Source organism: Bos javanicus, chromosome 9 (assembly GCF_032452875.1).
Source record: "Bos javanicus breed banteng chromosome 9, ARS-OSU_banteng_1.0, whole genome shotgun sequence".
NCBI lineage: Eukaryota > Metazoa > Chordata > Mammalia > Artiodactyla > Bovidae > Bos > Bos javanicus.
In genome coordinates this window covers 101,575,340-101,591,673 of record NC_083876.1, presented here as the reverse complement: position 1 = coordinate 101,591,673, position 16,334 = coordinate 101,575,340, and the positions used below count along the sequence as shown (strand labels likewise).

General features: G+C 50.0%; 1 protein-coding gene and 1 long non-coding RNA gene across 5 annotated transcripts in view; one reads left to right on the top strand and one right to left on the bottom strand.

The window, feature by feature from the left end:
• RPS6KA2 (ribosomal protein S6 kinase A2) overlaps positions 1 to 16,334 on the top strand; it is a 334,507-nt gene that overhangs the window by 155,066 nt on the left and 163,107 nt on the right. The gene's annotated exons all lie outside the window — the stretch shown is intronic.
• On the bottom strand, positions 7,074 to 14,445 carry LOC133254295 (uncharacterized). Its single transcript, XR_009738640.1, has 3 exons — positions 12,027 to 14,445; positions 10,834 to 10,903; positions 7,074 to 10,610 (listed from the first exon to the last, which is right to left on the bottom strand). It is a non-coding gene; the product is annotated as an uncharacterized LOC133254295 (long non-coding RNA).

Genomic DNA, 16,334 nt, shown 5'->3' with positions numbered 1-16,334 from the left:
GAGAAGGTGTTCCAAGGGCAGTATTCTTCTGGAGTCTCTATCGTAACCTTTAACCATTCTTAAAGTCTTTTAGCACCAGTGGTCTTGAAAACCCAGCAGCAGCAATTAACGAAAATCTGGTGAAAGTGGGCCCTCGCAGGCGGCGCTAGTGGTGAAGAGCCCGCCTGCCTGTGCGGAGGCAGTGAGACGCAAGCGCGATCCCTGGGCTGGGAAGACCCCCTGGAGGCGGGCACAGCACCCCCCTCCAGTGTTCTTACATGGCATTCCATGGACAGAGGAGCCTGGCAGGCTGCCGTCCTTTGGGTTGCAAAGAGTCTGACACGACTGAAGCGACTTAGCGTACATGCACGCTAGTGAAAGTGTAGCAGTCACGAGAACATGCCTTCAAAAGGCCTCCTGCCCCTGAAATCGGCGCCTTGTCAGCACTCGGAGCAGGACGGTGAGGACTGGTCTGGCCTGAGGTAACGCGGGTGCCCGAGATAACACAGAGCATCAGCTCACATGTGGGTTCCTCGGGAGAGAGTGCTTTCCAATAGGACCAGGGAGCAAGTTCTCAGGATGTACTCACCTGCTGACAGCCGCACTTTCACGCCCCTGAAACTACACATCACTGCATACGTGACGTCATCATTCCACCGGCCAGTAAGACATGACCTTTAAGAACCCTGAGTAAGGGTCGTCGGCATCTCTACGGATTCTAAGCGAGCTGAGTGACTGCTGGCACATCTGCTGTCACCAGGATTTCAAAGTGACAGTGTGAAGGGCTTCGAGGACGACATTTGTCTTCTCCCTTCCGTAAGATTAAAGCATTCATACTTTTCCTTGGATTCCTTTTGTCATTCTGGGAAGAACTGTCTCCTATTGATAAAGGGTTCTCACTGAGCAGAGAAGTAGCCTAGCGGGCATCACAACTCCTCCCGAAGGTTTAGAAATACGACGGCAGTGAATCAAGTGTACATCTCTCATTTGATTGCTTGCAAAGGCCCATTTTTCAGGCCCACTTACATAAGGCTGTGCATTGAGATAATTGCATAATCTGGTTTTAAAAAAAATCTTTGAATCACTGCCCACACGATACAACACTTTTCTGTACTTGCTGAGCTGCGCAAATGGTTGCAGATGGTCTATTAGAAGAAGACATGGTCTGCTGTTCACCAAGAAAATAAGAAGATGTAGCTCTGAGACAGAGCAGAGAAAGGAATAGAGTGAGCCAAGAGGTCTGGGTTCTAACCCAAAACGTGATCCTGAGCAAAGCACTGATGCTTCCTGGGAGGCAGGTGTCCGCAGCTCTCGGAGGAGGTGTGGGTGAGGGTCTGTAATGGGGTCTCAGCAGGGGCAGTTCCTGCAGGCAGGGGACCTCTGCATGGAGCCACCCGTGGGACTTGGTTTTAGGTGCCCCTGCAGGCAGGGGACCTCTGCACGGAGCCACCCGTGGGACTTGGTTTTAGGTGTTGGAAACAGACAAACAGACGACCTGTCCAGGGATTGAAAGTCAAAGTGTTAGTCACTCGGTCCTATCAGATTCTTCGGGACCTTATGGACTGTAGCCCACCAGGGTCCTCTGTCCATGGAGTTCTCCAGGCAGGAATGCTGAAGTGAGTCACGATTTCCTCCTCCAGGGTTAGCCACAAACCAACCTGAGCCTCCCCAGCTTATGCACCTCCTCACACCTCAAGAAGCCGCCCAACGAAGATGAGTCCTGCCGTACCGTCTCCAGTCCTCGGCGTGGGGAGCGGGGTGGCAGGCAGGTGGCTCTTTCTATAGATTGATCTGAGGGTCAGCATCATTTAGAATTTTAGCTGAGACATCAGAGAGAGAGAGAGAGGGAAGGAGAGAGAGAGGGAGGGAACTGGGTGAGTATGTGGCCAACACATTCCACTCCCCGACCCATGGGATATCACCCACGCTCACACGCCTGGGTCAGGTTCCCCGACACCCAGCTCTACAGGAGCACTGATGCGTTAAGACTCTGTCTGCGGCAAGCGGGTGGGCGTGCGGGACACGGGTGCAGAAAGAAGTCATCTTGTCTTGATCCTCGAGGGATGATGGCAGAAGGGGGACAATCACACTGACCCTTCCCCCCACCTCTACCCCCCAGCGCCTCTGGGCAGCAGGGGCATCTCCCTTCTTGTCGGGCTCCTGGTCCCTGCTGCACAGTGGGCGTTGTGTTGATTCAGTGTCTGTGAGTAGGGACACAGTGATGGAAGACTTCCTGCGGGGACCCCAAAATAGAAAGCCCGGGGAACCTGTCTCATTCCCACAGAGGAGAAAGGAAATCTGGCTCGGCTGCCTGGGGAGTGAGTAAATCATGCGTTTTGGGTAATTCCCAGCAAAACAAACGAGCATGATGTTGACGGAATCTTCCTCGTAGAATATAAATCTGCCATCGTGCTAGTCCGAATTACGTTTCAGCCTTGAGGCTGATATTCTTTCAAGGGTAACAGAGATCTTTTTAAAACAAGAATAGTTTAAAGACCATCATCTTTCTGCCCTCATGGTGACCACTACTGTCAACGAGGGCCTGACACACAGTTCTGAACCCCGTGCTGGGGGCCTGTTGTTGGGGAAGTTAGCAGGAACACAGGGCTCCTGTGTTCTCAGATCAGGGATTGAACCAGCGCCCCCGGCATTGGACGCAGAATCCTAACCACTGGACCCCCAGGGAATTCCCACCCCAAGTTTCTGGGAGCACCAATCACCAGGGATGTCCCCCTGGCCCTGACTTACCCTCGACCCGGCCTATGTGCCTGATCAGGGGTGGGGACTCTGCCAGCATCACCCCACCCCAGCGTCTGCAGTCCAGCCCCAAGCCCTAATCCCTTACTCACCACCTGCTTCATGCGGGATGCTGTCCTCAAAGTGGAGCTGCTGGAGGAGTTCTGTAAGGTTTCCCCCCGCGTATGTGACATGAGAAGCGTACAATCATCTCGGGAAGGATCGCACAGGAGCCCCGCAGACACTCCGCGTCTGGGTGCAGTTAAAGTGAAAGTCGCTCAGTTGTGTCCGACTTGTCTGCGACCCCATAGACTATACCGTCCATGGAGTTCTCCAGGCCAGAATATGGAGTGGGGAGCTATTCCCCTCTCCGGGGTTCTTCCCAACCCAGGGATCGAACCCAGGTCTCTTGCACTGCAGGCGGATTCTTTACCAGCTGAGCCACCAGGGGAGCCCAACCACCGCAATAAAGGAGTGTCCTGCAAAGCCAGCGGTGTGCACTGTTTGGTTCCAGTGCTCAGAAAAGTCGCGTGTACACCACACTGTAGTCTATTAAGTGTGCTGTAGCATCATGTCTTTAAAAAGTACACATCTTAATTAAAAATACCGTATGGCTAACAACAGCCAGCCATCATCTGACCTTCAGCTAGTCTTAGTAATGACGTCAGAGATCAGAGATCACCAGAACAAATGCAGTGACAATGAAAAGCTCGAGAAAGCTGTGAGAATGACCCAAAGGCGGCTCGGGGACCTGAAAGTGAGCAAACGCGGTGAGGGAAATGGCGCCGGCAGCCTCGCTGGGCGTGGGGCGGTCACGGACCGCGGTGTGTGAGAACCGCGGTGTCTGCGAAGCGCAGTCAGCGGAGGTCTGCCTGGAACTAGAGCACAAGCTGGAACATCAGATGACGTGAGAGTTCCAAAGCGCCGAGGGTTTCCGAGAAGAAAGACGTCTTCTCCACCGTGGAAAGCAAACCCGTGAACAAGAGGTTCTGTTTGAGTTTGGCCTTGACAGACAGAGGTGGGCGAGTACACCCCGGCTTTGCACAGCCTTGGTTTCTAATCCTGCCGGGTGACCACGTGAGTGCCCACCTGTGCTTTGAGCATTTTCCTAGGAGCAAAGGGAAGCTCATTTATGTATTTTGAGCGTGTAAAATCAGGGGGCAAAGTTCACATACACAGAAACACACATGCACACACACACATGAATGAATGGTGTGCATTGATTTTATAAATGTTGAATTTGATCAGTAAAATAGACCAGCACAGAAAAACAGGGTGTCGGGAATGCTTGCAGGCAGAGAGGCAGGAGAGGGAAGGGGAGCAGCCCCAGGCCTGAGGGCAGCTGTGGAGAGGCTGGCTGGTCCAGGTGGGCTGGGGGGAGAGGGGCTTGAGGGCTGGTGGAGACGCGCGGTGGCTGTCCTGAGAGGCAGCATGGGGCTGGTTCCCTTAGCACTGCTGCCCCAGGAGGTGGGGGCTGAGCAGCGTGAGGCCGAGTCTGTTAGTGAAGGACGGCTGGGGGTGAAGCTGGGGAAGGAGGTGGACAGGAGCGCTTAGACCCGGGGGCAGAGATGCCCAAGGGGCAAGTGAACCTTTGCACCATGGCACAGGCGAATCCCGCAGGCCTGGCTGTTGATGGGATGCCAAGGTGTGGTGCAGAGGAAAGAGTGAACGTGTGCCGCTGCCTGGCACCCCCGTCCTGAGTCCGTGCTTTGTGAGCCGGAGACGGGTGATGCCATCACAAAGGTAAGGGCCCCAAGGAGAGGCAGGGGTGGGTTCCTTAGTGTTAGTTGCTCAGTCGTGTCCAACTCTTTGTGACCCCACGGACTGTAGCCCTCCAGGCGCCTCTGTCCATGGGAATCTCCAGACAAGAATACTGGAGTGGGTTGCCATGCCCTTCTCCAGGGGATCTTCCCCACACAGGGATCACACTCAGGTCTCCCACATTGCTGGCAGATTCATTACCATCTGAGCCACCAAGGAAGCCCCTGGTGTGGGAGTAAGTCTTATAAACACAGATTGGAGAATCCAGATGGAGCCATCCAGCAGACAGCTATAAATCCGAGATCAGGGCTACTGAGAGCATTGGAGCCAGGAAATAGGGTTAGAAATCAGCTGTGTTAAGGTGATAGACGGTAGAAAGTGAAGAACTAAAGAGCCTCTTGATGAGAGTGAAAAAGTTGCCTTAAAACTCAACATTGAGAAAACTAAGATCATGGCATCTGGTCCCATCACTTCATGGCAAATAGATGAGGAAACAGTGGAAACAGTGACAGACTTTATTTGGGGGGGCTCCAAAATCACTGCAGATGGTGACTGCAGCCATGAAATTAAAAGACATTTGCTCCTTGGAAGAAAAGCTATGACCAACCTAAATAGCATATTCAAAAGCAGAGACATTTTACCAACAAAGGTCTGTCTAGTCAAAGCTTTGGTTTTTCCAGTAGTCATGTATGGATATGAGAGTTAGACTATAAAGAAAGCTGAGCACCGAAGACTTGATGCTTTTGAACTGTGGTGTTGGAGAAGACTCTTGAGAGTGCCTTAGACTGCAAGGAGATCCAACCAGTCCATCCTAAAGGAAATCAGTCCTGAATATTCATTGGAAGGACTGATGTTGAAGCTGAAGCTTCAATATTTTGGTCACCTGATGCGAACAGCTGACTCACTGGAAAAGCCCCTGATGCTGGGAAAGATTGAGGGCAGGAGGAGAAGGGGACGACAGAGGATGAAATGGTTGGATGCCATCACCAACTCAATGGACATGAGTTTGAGTAAACTCCGGGAGTTGGCAATGGACAAGGAGGCAAAGAATCGGACATGACTGAGCGACTGAACTAAACTGAAGGTGATAGATGAAAATGCTCAAACGCTGAGCCCCTGAGTGAGAATCACTGGTTCACGCCCTCCTGGCTCACCAGCAGTACCAGGGAGGGTGGGGTCGCCTGGGACTCAGTGCTGCTCTCAGGGACCCTAATTCTGCCTCCAGGGGGGCTTCTGGTACCAGAGCTTGTACCAAAGAAGTGACCCCGAAGCCCCCAGCGCTCACGGTGCCCCCGAGCCCCTCCGCAGCGTTGGCAGGGCTCTGCTCTCTGAAGGCTCTGGTGAACCCATCTCCACCAGCCGGTGCTGGCGGTTCTTGGTGTCCCTTGGAGTTGAGACGCATTGCTCCAGTCCCTGTCTCCATCACAGCACGGTGTTCTTCTCCGACAGTGTGTCTCTTACAAGGACACCCAACACTGGATTTAGGGGCAACCGTCGTCCAGCTGTGCCTGCATCTTGACCTCACTGCACTTGCAAAGACCCTATCTCCAAATAAAGTCTCATTCATAGCTCTGCGGGTTGGGACTTCAAACGACCTTTTGGCAGACACAAACCACACCCCCAGTCAGGTTAATCCTCCATGAAAATGACAGATTCCCAGGGTTTTCACATTTCCAGACCGCCGTTTAAAATATTCCCAAGTGATAATGCTTTTGCAATATGCTTTCATGCTTGCAACTTCAGTCTAATCCTTCCTGAGAAGTCGGGGAGATGAGCTGAAGCAGTTGCTCCCGGGGAAGGGTGGCAGGATCAGAGACTCAGACTTCCTGAAAAGTCACCAGCCTGCCCCTCGCCGCTATCCCAGGAAGGAAGCATAGTCACAAGAATAACCGGAAGCAGTGATGTCATGGGCTGGGGGTAGGGGGTGGCAGGCACAGGAGATGGGGGTGGGGCTTGGCTCAGGAGTGTGGTCTGTGCACAGCTTTGAACTTCAGGATGTACCATTGTGAACCTAACATCTGTTCCCTGCTAAAGAATTCTCTTTTTTGGGAAAGTAGATGTCATATTCCTCAGCATATAACTGATTGGCCCCTAGTTTCGGGAGGTGATGTGCTAATTACTGGATGAAAGAGAGGAAGCGGGAGGGAGAGGAGGGGGTGGGCAGCTGATCTCTCCGAGTCCACTCATTCTTTCCTCTGTCCCACATCACAAAGCACATTGTGCTGAAAAGCCACGGTGGCTCTCTGCCTGGCAGTCCACTGGCCGATTCACGTGTCTATCCACTCAGCAAATTTTTGCTTTGCATGTTCAGGCATCACGACAGGCACTGAGGCTAGTGGTTTGCAAAACAGACACAGTTCCTGCCCTTGTGGAGTCTACAGTCCATCAGGAAGAAAAGCATTAATCAAAGGGTCACACACACACACCTGGGCGCATGTGCGTGCTCAGTCACGTCAGTCGTGTCTGACTCTCTGCAACCCTACAGACTGTAACCCGCTAGGCTCCTTTGTCCATGGAATTTCTCCAGGCAAGAATATTGGAGCATGTGCCATTTCCAGGGGATCTTCCTGACCCAGGGATTGAACTCCGGTCTCCTGTGTCTCTCGCAGCAGCAGGCAGATTCTTTACTGTCTGAGCCCGCAGGGAAGCCCATCGGGAAGAAAAGCATTAATCGAATGGTCACATGCATACAGCTGAGTATTCCAATCTAAATCATTTAGATAACTGCCATTGCCTTGAGAGCATCTCATCAGGAGCCTGACTGATTCTCGGGTTCGTGGAAAGCGTCCTGAAGCACAGGTGTTGGGTATGAGAGCTGCAGGTGGACTCTAACCTTGCGAGGGAGGGGGGGTCACCGTGTGGCCCAGATGGGGATTAGTGGCTGTGCAGTGGCTTCGAGACACTCAGGAGTGGGGCCCACCTAGGAGCTCAGAGAAGGGCATGTGGCTGGAGCCCAGGAGCAGGAGGGGGAGTGTGGGGAGACGGTGGGAAGGACCGAGCTCAGTTCAGGTGTTTACAACAGGCTGTTCCCACAGATCTGCGTGAGGAACTTGGCTTTGTAGGAAAAGAAAGCCAGCCCGAGACACTGATCTGGGAATAGCTTTGAGATGTTTGCCAAAACATGGCTGTTTCACAAAGCCTCTGATAGATCATCAGTTTCTATACATGGGAATACTATTTAAATTGTATTTAAAAAGTTTTCCAATCTTATGGGGTTATTACTGAAATAAAATTGATCCTTGTGGTATGATAAGAAAAACCAATCTATGTGGTAACAAGCACTTGTGAAATTAATTTTCACTTTATTTTTTGGAAATTAATTCTTAATTACTGCTTTATACTTTGTGCCTAGATTATAATGTGGTCAATTTTTTGTAAATATTTCATGTGAACTTGTAAAGAATGCACAGTCTGAAGTGGCTGGATATATGTACTCGTTCCTTAAGTCAACTTTCTTAAATGTATTGTTTAATTATTCAAATATTTACAGATTTTTGTTCCTCTGCTTGATTTTTCATTTATTGAGACATGTGTTGGGCATTCCTCCAAATGATAATGGACTTGTCTATTTCTCTTCTTGATCCTGCCAAATTTTGATGAATATATTTTTAAGCTTTATTATGTGGTACATGCATAATATGTATTATTATGTCTTCCTGGTGAACTGGAACTTCTGAATATATAGTGACTTTTTTTATATCTTCACATGCTTGTCATTTGTATGACATTAATGTTGCTTCATCATCTTTCCCTTTATTAGTGTTTGCATGACATATCTTTCCCATTCTTTTATTTCAAGTTTTCTGTGTCTCTTGTTTTAGAAATATCTCTGTAGCTAAATCTATTTTAAAACAATTTGGCTTTTTTTGTCTGTTGACTGGAGAGTTCAGCCCATTCACATTGATTGCAATTTTTGATATGTATTCATTTCTTTCTACACTTTTAGTTTATGCAAAAGGTATAGGTTTTGACTCTGCCTACTTAGAATCTAATAATTAGCATGTTCCTATTTCAGGGATGTTGGAGGAAGACACAAGCTTCCAGATCAGAGAGAAAGGACTTCCTCACTCAAGTGGCATGAGTACCTATTTCCACTGGTTTCCTTTGCCCCCGAACACGCAAAGGGGCATTGCAGGGGCCAGATGGACGCTGTGCTCACAGTGAACCTGCATCCCAGGCAAGCGTCGCTGAGCTTGGGGACCTTGTGTTTACAACAAGGGGTCAGCAAGCTTGCTCTTTGTCCTAGAGGAAAACGCTACCTCATCCCCCAACACTGCTCACTGCAAACACAACCCTGAGAAATGGGTTAAGAGTGTGGCCAGCATGAATGGATGAGGAATGCAGAGACGTGTCCACTCCCAACAGCTTCTGCTTTCCATTCATTCTGCTTTTTCTGAATTCCTATATTTCCTTCTGGAATATTTTCTTGTTCTGTACTTTTGACTCTATTAGTTTAGCAGGTACAGTTGGCTCTCCCATCTCCCTGGGTTCCACATCCTTGGATTCAACCAACCTTGGACCCAGCAGTGGTAACACTGCATTTTATATAAGAGACGGAGCATCTGTGGATTCTGGTATCCGAGGGGTTCTTGGGAGCTGGTTCATGGATAGCAATGGACAACTGGACACAGTGAATTTTTACTTTTTTATTGGTTACTCTAGAAATTTTAGCACGTATGTTTAATTTAGTCTAAAAGTAATCTGCGTCTTTACTGACATACAGAAAAAGTACAAGGACATTAAAAGGCTGTAATTGACCACCCTCCTTCTGCTGTGCTATTTTTTCAATCAAGACTTCATTTCTAACTTGATTTTTATTTCCTTGCTGGCCATGAGTGTTCAGCTCTCCATGTGGTATTTTCACTGGTCGTGAACTTTCTCAGGTTCTTGACCTAGAAGTGTCTCTGATCTGCACTCTGTCGATTTTCAGCAGATCTAACTTTTCCTTTGTCAACTCTCGATTGGACTTTGTCCACTATTGTTTAATCTTATTGTTGTTGCTGTTCAATCACTAAGTTATGTCCAAGTCTTTGCGACCCATGGACTGCAGCATGCAAGGATGTCCCTGTCCTTCACCATCTCCTGGAGCTTGCTCAAACTCATGTCCTTTGAGTCAGTGATGCCATCCAACCATCTCATCCTCTGCCGCCCTCTTCTCCTCCTGCCTTCAATCTTTCCCAGGATCAGGGTCTTTTCCAATGAGTCAGCTCCTCTCACTGGGTGGCCAAAATATTGGAGCTTCAGTATCAGTCCTTCCAATGAATATTCAGGCCTGATTTCCTTTAGGTTTGACTGATTTGATCTCCTTGCAGTCCAGGGAACTCTCAAGAGTCTTCTCCAGCACCACAGTTTAAAAGCATCAGTTCTTCGGCGCTCAGTTTTCTTTATGTTCCAAATCTCACATCCGTACATGACTACTGGAAAAACCATAGCTTTGACTAGATGGACCTTTGTTGACAAAATGACGCCTCTGCTTTTTAACACGTCGTCTAGGTTTGTCATAGCTTTCCTTCCAAGGAGCAAGTGTCTTTTAATTTCATGGCTGCAGCCAGTGTACACAGTGACTTTGGAGCCCAGGAAAATAAAATCTGTTGTAAATTTACATTATTATAGTTCTATTTGCAAAGTTCTACTTTTGTTTACAAATCTGCCTTATCATTTTATAATCTCTAATTTCCTTGTAATGCCTTCAATCCCCCTTTTGTTTTTTAAACATATTAAGCAAACACACTTTATATAATTTATACAAAGGCTTCAGTTCCTGTAGTCTCTACACTGTCTGATTCTGCAGCTTGTTATCTCTACTCCCTCTTGCTCCTGGTGACCTATCTTCTCGTGAATTTAGCAACTGATGACTGCGAGCTCATATTCCTTACAATTTTCTCTGTGATTAAGCTTTGAGACATGTTTGAAGAATGTTCCTCCAGAAAACTTACATTTGCTTCCGCATGGCCCTTTCGCTGCTATGAACTGGGATCTTTAAGAAGGAGGTTTCTGGCTTGGAGTTTTTCAGGTTGCGCTCGGAGTGTATGTTTTGTCCTCAGCTGTCATGTGTGGGAGCTTCAGAAACCAGAGAGGAGAGTTCTTTTCTCTTCCTCTTTCCAGCGCTCACACCTATAAAAGCATCTCTCCTCCTGCAGGGAGAGAATTTCCCAGCTCACCTTACAGTCTGCCCCAATGGGGTCCTGACTTCAGGGTGGGTCTGACCTGCCCTGCATGACCCAGGCTTTCTGCAGTCCCCACCCTCCCCCCACCCCCCGAGTCCCACCCATTCTCCAGATCCTGTTAAGACCTCAGGTCTAGACCACAGGAATTGTCACAGGCTCCAGGACAAAGGCCGCCCATAACACCACTTACCTTGGGAGAACATTTTCTTATTCTTGGTCTGAATTTGTTTTCCCCTGCTCACTGTTGGCTCAGCCATGCTCTGAAAAAAAATAAGGGGAATTTCCCTTTGTTTTCTGTGTCTCAGGAAATCCCCTCTGTATATGTAACCCACCATATTGCCAAGAACGCCCTCCCCCACCGCCCAGCCTGGTCCTGTGTCCTTCTGATGAAGAGGGTGAGGGATGGACCACAGGACACAACACGCTGTGCAGCCTCAAGCTCTGTTGTTCTGTTTTCAGTGCCCCTGCATATTTTTGATGTGCTTGTCTAGTTCTCATTGCTAATATAAATGTTTCGTGCCTGAAAGGCTGTAGAGGGGTGGGGTGTGGGGGGAGGTCGGGGGGAGGTTCAACAGGGAGGGGAGATACGTGCACCTGTGGCTGATTCAGGTTGATGTACAGCAGAAACCAGCACAGCATTGTAAAGCAATTATCCTCCAGTTAAAAATAAAAAAATTTTTAAAGTAAAAAAAAAAAGATTTCTTGCTAAAAAACATTCTGGCGAGGAATTTGCATTCTCCTTTGTACCCAACCCAGGTCTTGAGAAACTTTTCTATTATTAGAGGGTGTTGGTTTTTTTTTTTTTTTCCTTTTTAAATTACAAAAATCCTTCCTGCTATAGTTTTAACCTGTTTCCTCTTTCCTTTGAGCTCCCTTCCTTTCAAAGTTCCTCTCTAGTTTATGTATGGGCTTGGGTTGACAAGAAAAAGCCCCTTATTCCTCTGTTCACAGCCCAGTCTCCTCATACACCGTTTCTGTCCAAATTCTCCGTTTGGTCGTGAGCCTCCCCACTGACCGTCTTCGTCAGGAAAGTCACTGCAGATTTGTGGGATGGGGAGTGTGTTTGCCTCCCCACAAACCAGAGCTTCCAACGGCAGACACGTGCTGTCTGACGGGTCCGAAGGCCTGAAGGCCAAGGTCGGGGTGCAGGGCCCAGCCGCTCGGAACCTCCCCGCCTCTCCTCACTCCCGGCTGGGACGCCCCGCTCCCGCCTCCGCCTCCGCGTCCCTGCGGCCTCCTCCGCTCTCTCTGCCTCCACGCGGCCCTTCTTTTGAGGCCCTCCCTGCTCCAGCACGACCTCGTCTTCCCAGTTACACGTGCTGTGACCCTATTCTCCACACAAAGCCACAGTCTGAGGTTCTGGGGGTCAGACTTTTAACGTACGTTTTTAGGGGGGACGCGACCCAGCCCATAGCCACGTGGAAACCGCAGCGAAGCGCAAACCCGGAAGTGCTACAGATGCCGGCCCCTCCCAGTGAGCGCAAGGCCGCCCCTCCCCGCTTTAAAACTGAAAATCAGAGAAGACCCAGTGAGCGCGTGTACGGTAATGGTTTCAAACGCCCTGCCCAGGCTCGCGCACGTGGTCAGAGCCTCACCCTGGCGTCCCTCCACGGCCTCAGGAGTAAGCTGGCTTTTCACAAGGACACCTGGCCTCCCTGCTCCCAGGGCACGCGTCCTGCCGCCAAGGACACACGTGCGGTGTGTCCCCAAGGCCGTAAGGAAGTCCCTGGAGGCCGCCACCAAAGCTGGTCTGGGAGACCCTCTGACACCGGAATCTCGGCCCCAGGGGCGTTTCTCGGTTAAGGGCGGGTGTCCAGGGAAAGGACGACCCTGGCCTGTCTCCCCTGGTGGCCAGCCCTTCCTGTGGCTTCTTCTGACACGGAGCTAGTGTAGTGCTGTGAATCTGCGAGGACCTGCACACACAGACCTTGTCTGAATTCTTCTTGTCCTGTTGTATAAGTTTGGATGGTCGGTTCACCTCCCTGGGCCTGTGTCTCCACCTCGTAAATGGGTTCGCTGTGTCTGGTTCATAGCGTTCACAGTGTATCACAGAGATGGAATGATAATGCAGGCCCAGGTCTTCCTCACCAAATCCCTTTAGGCCAGTGTGTCAGAGTGCTGTGCACAGTGGCCATCCTGAGTGTGTCCACGTGGGTGTGAGAGGCTAACAGAGGTCAGCGGTGGTTATCTAGCAGGTAAGGAAAACGAGAACCCTGGCGAGGGCGCCCTGGCACCGCCTGTGGGGCACAGATTTTCAGTAGGCCTCCCGGAGCAATGCTGAATCTTGAGGAGGTGGGAAGGGCAGGAAGGACGCCCTGGCAGTGGCTGTGGCCCCACGGAGGCTGGACGCTCCCATTCACCCAGGTGTGAGCGCGGCGGGCCCAGGAGCAGAGGTGCTTCGTGCAGGAGAATACACTCCCCACCCCTCGGGCTCTGCTTCTAAAAAGGTCACATCGGTGGGCAGACTGCAGATGACTTAGGGGGCGTGGCCTTGAGCTCGGAAGCACCACACTCTGGTGAGAACAGCTGGAAAAGAGGGAGACAGGAACACCGTGGAGACGGTATCACGGCAAGTCGGAGTCACTGCACACGGAACCCACGCGTGACACAGTGCTGGTGGGCTCATCTCTGGTTCGGGTGATGGGGTGACTGGCCGTGCCCTACGCCGGATGACACAGACCGATGGAGCAAGCTTCCAGATCAGCATTCTAGAACATGGAGTGGGGGGCTCCTCCTTTCCCGGGCATGTCATTGATCTTCCTGGGTGGAACTCTAGGATTTTAACAAATAGCGTCTTTCGGGCACTTTACAGTTTACAGAGCACTTTCTCATTTTGGTTTCCCTGTGTGGATTGCTGATTTTGCAGTGATGAGCTTGTGAGGAAGGTAGACAGTTTCACAGAGGGGTCTTTCTCACCTCGGCACTGGTGAGTGCTGCATGGGGTCATCCTCTGTGGGGATGTCCTGGGTGCTGCAGAGATTCACCAGCACCCCCAGCCTCTGCCCTCGAGATGCCAGCAGCAGCCTTCCCGTCACCCCCAGTTGTGAGACTCCAGAATGTCCCCAGACATTGCCAGCTATACCCCTTGACAAAGTCAGCCCCAGTTCTAGAGGTTCGGAGGATTTTGACACAGTCATAATCGGAAGAGCGAGTAGGAACGTCATTCCAGATGTTTCCCTTTCTGATGTACATTCCACAACGCAGCGCTTCTCACTGTGGCATCTTAAGATCACGCACACCTCGCCACAGCCACGTTGAATTTGCTCTCTGATAAAGAGGATGTTTATATTCAGCTGTACCTGTTTGGTGTCCAGGACTGCATCATCTCATTTCCAGAAGTACTTTGTTCGTTTTTAGAGTCTCTCGCTTGTTAATCATATTTTCTTTTTAAAAATATATATTTACGTATTTATTTAATTTTGGGCTGCACTGGATCTTCACTGCTTCCTGTAGCCTTTCTTTAGTAGCGGCAAGCGGGGGCTACTCTCTAGGCGCGGTGCTCAGGCTTCTTATTGCAGTGGCTTCTCTTGTTGGGGAGAGTGGGCTCCAGAGAACAGGCTCAGTAGTTGTACAGCACACGGGCTTAGCTGCCTCACAGCATGTGGGATCTTCCCAGACCAGGGATCAAACCCGTGTACCCTGAACTGGCAGGCAGATTCTCAACCACTGGACTACCAGGGAAGTCCTGTTGATCAAATTTTCATTTCTTTTATTTCCTTAAACTTATTAGATTTGATTTTATGTCCAACACCTGGCTAAGTCCAAGAGCCGAAGTCCGCACGGCTGATTCTATAGTTGGCTGTCTTGCTGACTTTGCTGACCCCGCCGTGTCCCTGTTCAGTGGCTGTGAGCTCCTGGAAGCTGCATGCAAAGAATTCTTTGATTCCTGGGTTTAACATGGATTTCTCTAGAGAGCATTTCTGAGGTTTCTGTTAGGCCCCTGGGCTAAGAACCGCCTGTGTGCGCTCAGTTGCCCAGCTGTGTCCGACTCTTTGTGACCGCATGGACTACAGCCTGCCAGGCTCCTCAGTCCATGGAGTTTTCCAGGCAAGAATACCGGTGGTGGTAACTTAGTCACTAAGTTATGTCCGACTTGTGACCCCATGAACTGTAGCCCACCAGGCTCCTCTGTCCATGGGATTCTCCAGGCAAGAACACTGGAGTGGGTTGCTATTTCCTCCTTCAGGGGATCTTCCTGACCCAGGAATCGAACCTGCATCTCCTGCGTTGGAAGGCAGATTCCTTACCACAGCAAAGAACCATCTGAGACCACTTTATTTATTTTTTTGCTTCTGAACTTTATTAACTGTAAATGAGGATAATAAAAGAAATCTCATGATTATTCACAATAAATACAAAATCCATGACAATCTCTTGGTACCTCGTAAGCACTCTATAGTGAGTGAAGTCGCTCAGTCCTGTCCAACTCTTAGTGGCCCCATGGACTGTAGCCCACCAGGCTCCTCTGTCCATGGTATTCTCCAGGCAAGTGAGTGAGTTGTCATTTCCTTCTCCATGAGACCACTTTAAATTCTCAACTTGAATTTTCGTTGCTGTTTTTAGGTTACACAGAGAGTGAATTAGGACCACAGCCTATGTCAGAGATGGCTGTGCTCATAATGTCTAAGGGGAGACTTGTCCTTCTCTGTCCTCCTTGTCTGCAAGGTAGGGGTATTTAGTCCACTTCAGAGTGAAGGCAGAGCGCTGCCACCCCCCACCCTGGTGGGTGGGCTTCTGACTTCCATGGTGATCACAGGTCGAATCTGAATCTCGGAGTTCGACCCTGAATTGCTGACTTGGCTCTGAGCAGACCCCTTGTAGCTGGTCTGTTGCACAGACCTGGCTTGTGCTTGGGCCATCACACCCCTTCCATTCTTTGTTCAAAAAGTGAACAGTGGAAGGCGGCTGGCAGGTTTCATGGCTTTTCTTCCCCTTCTTGAACAAGAGACGACGACGTTCACTTTAGGTTTCAAACCTGACGAAGAAGTTAGTGTCTCACTACCTAAGGGCTGATCAAACTGAGACCTTCTCTTTGCCTGGCTTGAGTGTCCATCCCACTGGAAGCCACAGTATTCCTTTCAGGGTCAGAGCAGGAGGAGAGGAGAGACAAGATCAGATCAGATCAGATCAGTCACTCAGTCGTGTCTGACTCTTTGCGACCCCATCAATCGCAGCACACCAGGCCTCCCTGTCCATCACCAGCTCCTGGAGTTCACTCAAACTCATGTCCATCGAGTCAGTGATGCCATCCAGCCATCTCATCCTCCGTCGTCCCCTTCTCCTCCTACCCCCAATCCCTCCCAGCATCAGAGTCTTTTCCAATGAGTCAACTCTTCGCATGAGGTGGCCAAAGTACTAGAGTTTCAGCTTTAGCATCATTCCTTCCAAAGAAATCCCAGGGCTGATCTCCTTCAGAATGGACTGGTTGGATCTCCTTGCAGTCCAAGGGACTCTCAGGAGTCTTCTCCAACACCAGAGTTCAAAGGCATCAATTCTTCAGCGCTCAGCCTTCTTCACAGTCCAACTCTCACATCCATACATGACCACAGGAAAAACCATAGCCTTGACTAGACGAACCTTTGTTGGCAAAGTAATGTCTCTGCTTTTGAATATGCTTTCTAGGTTGGTCATAACTTTCCTTCCAAGGAGTAAGCGTCTTTTAATTTCATGGCTGCAGTCACCATCTGTAGT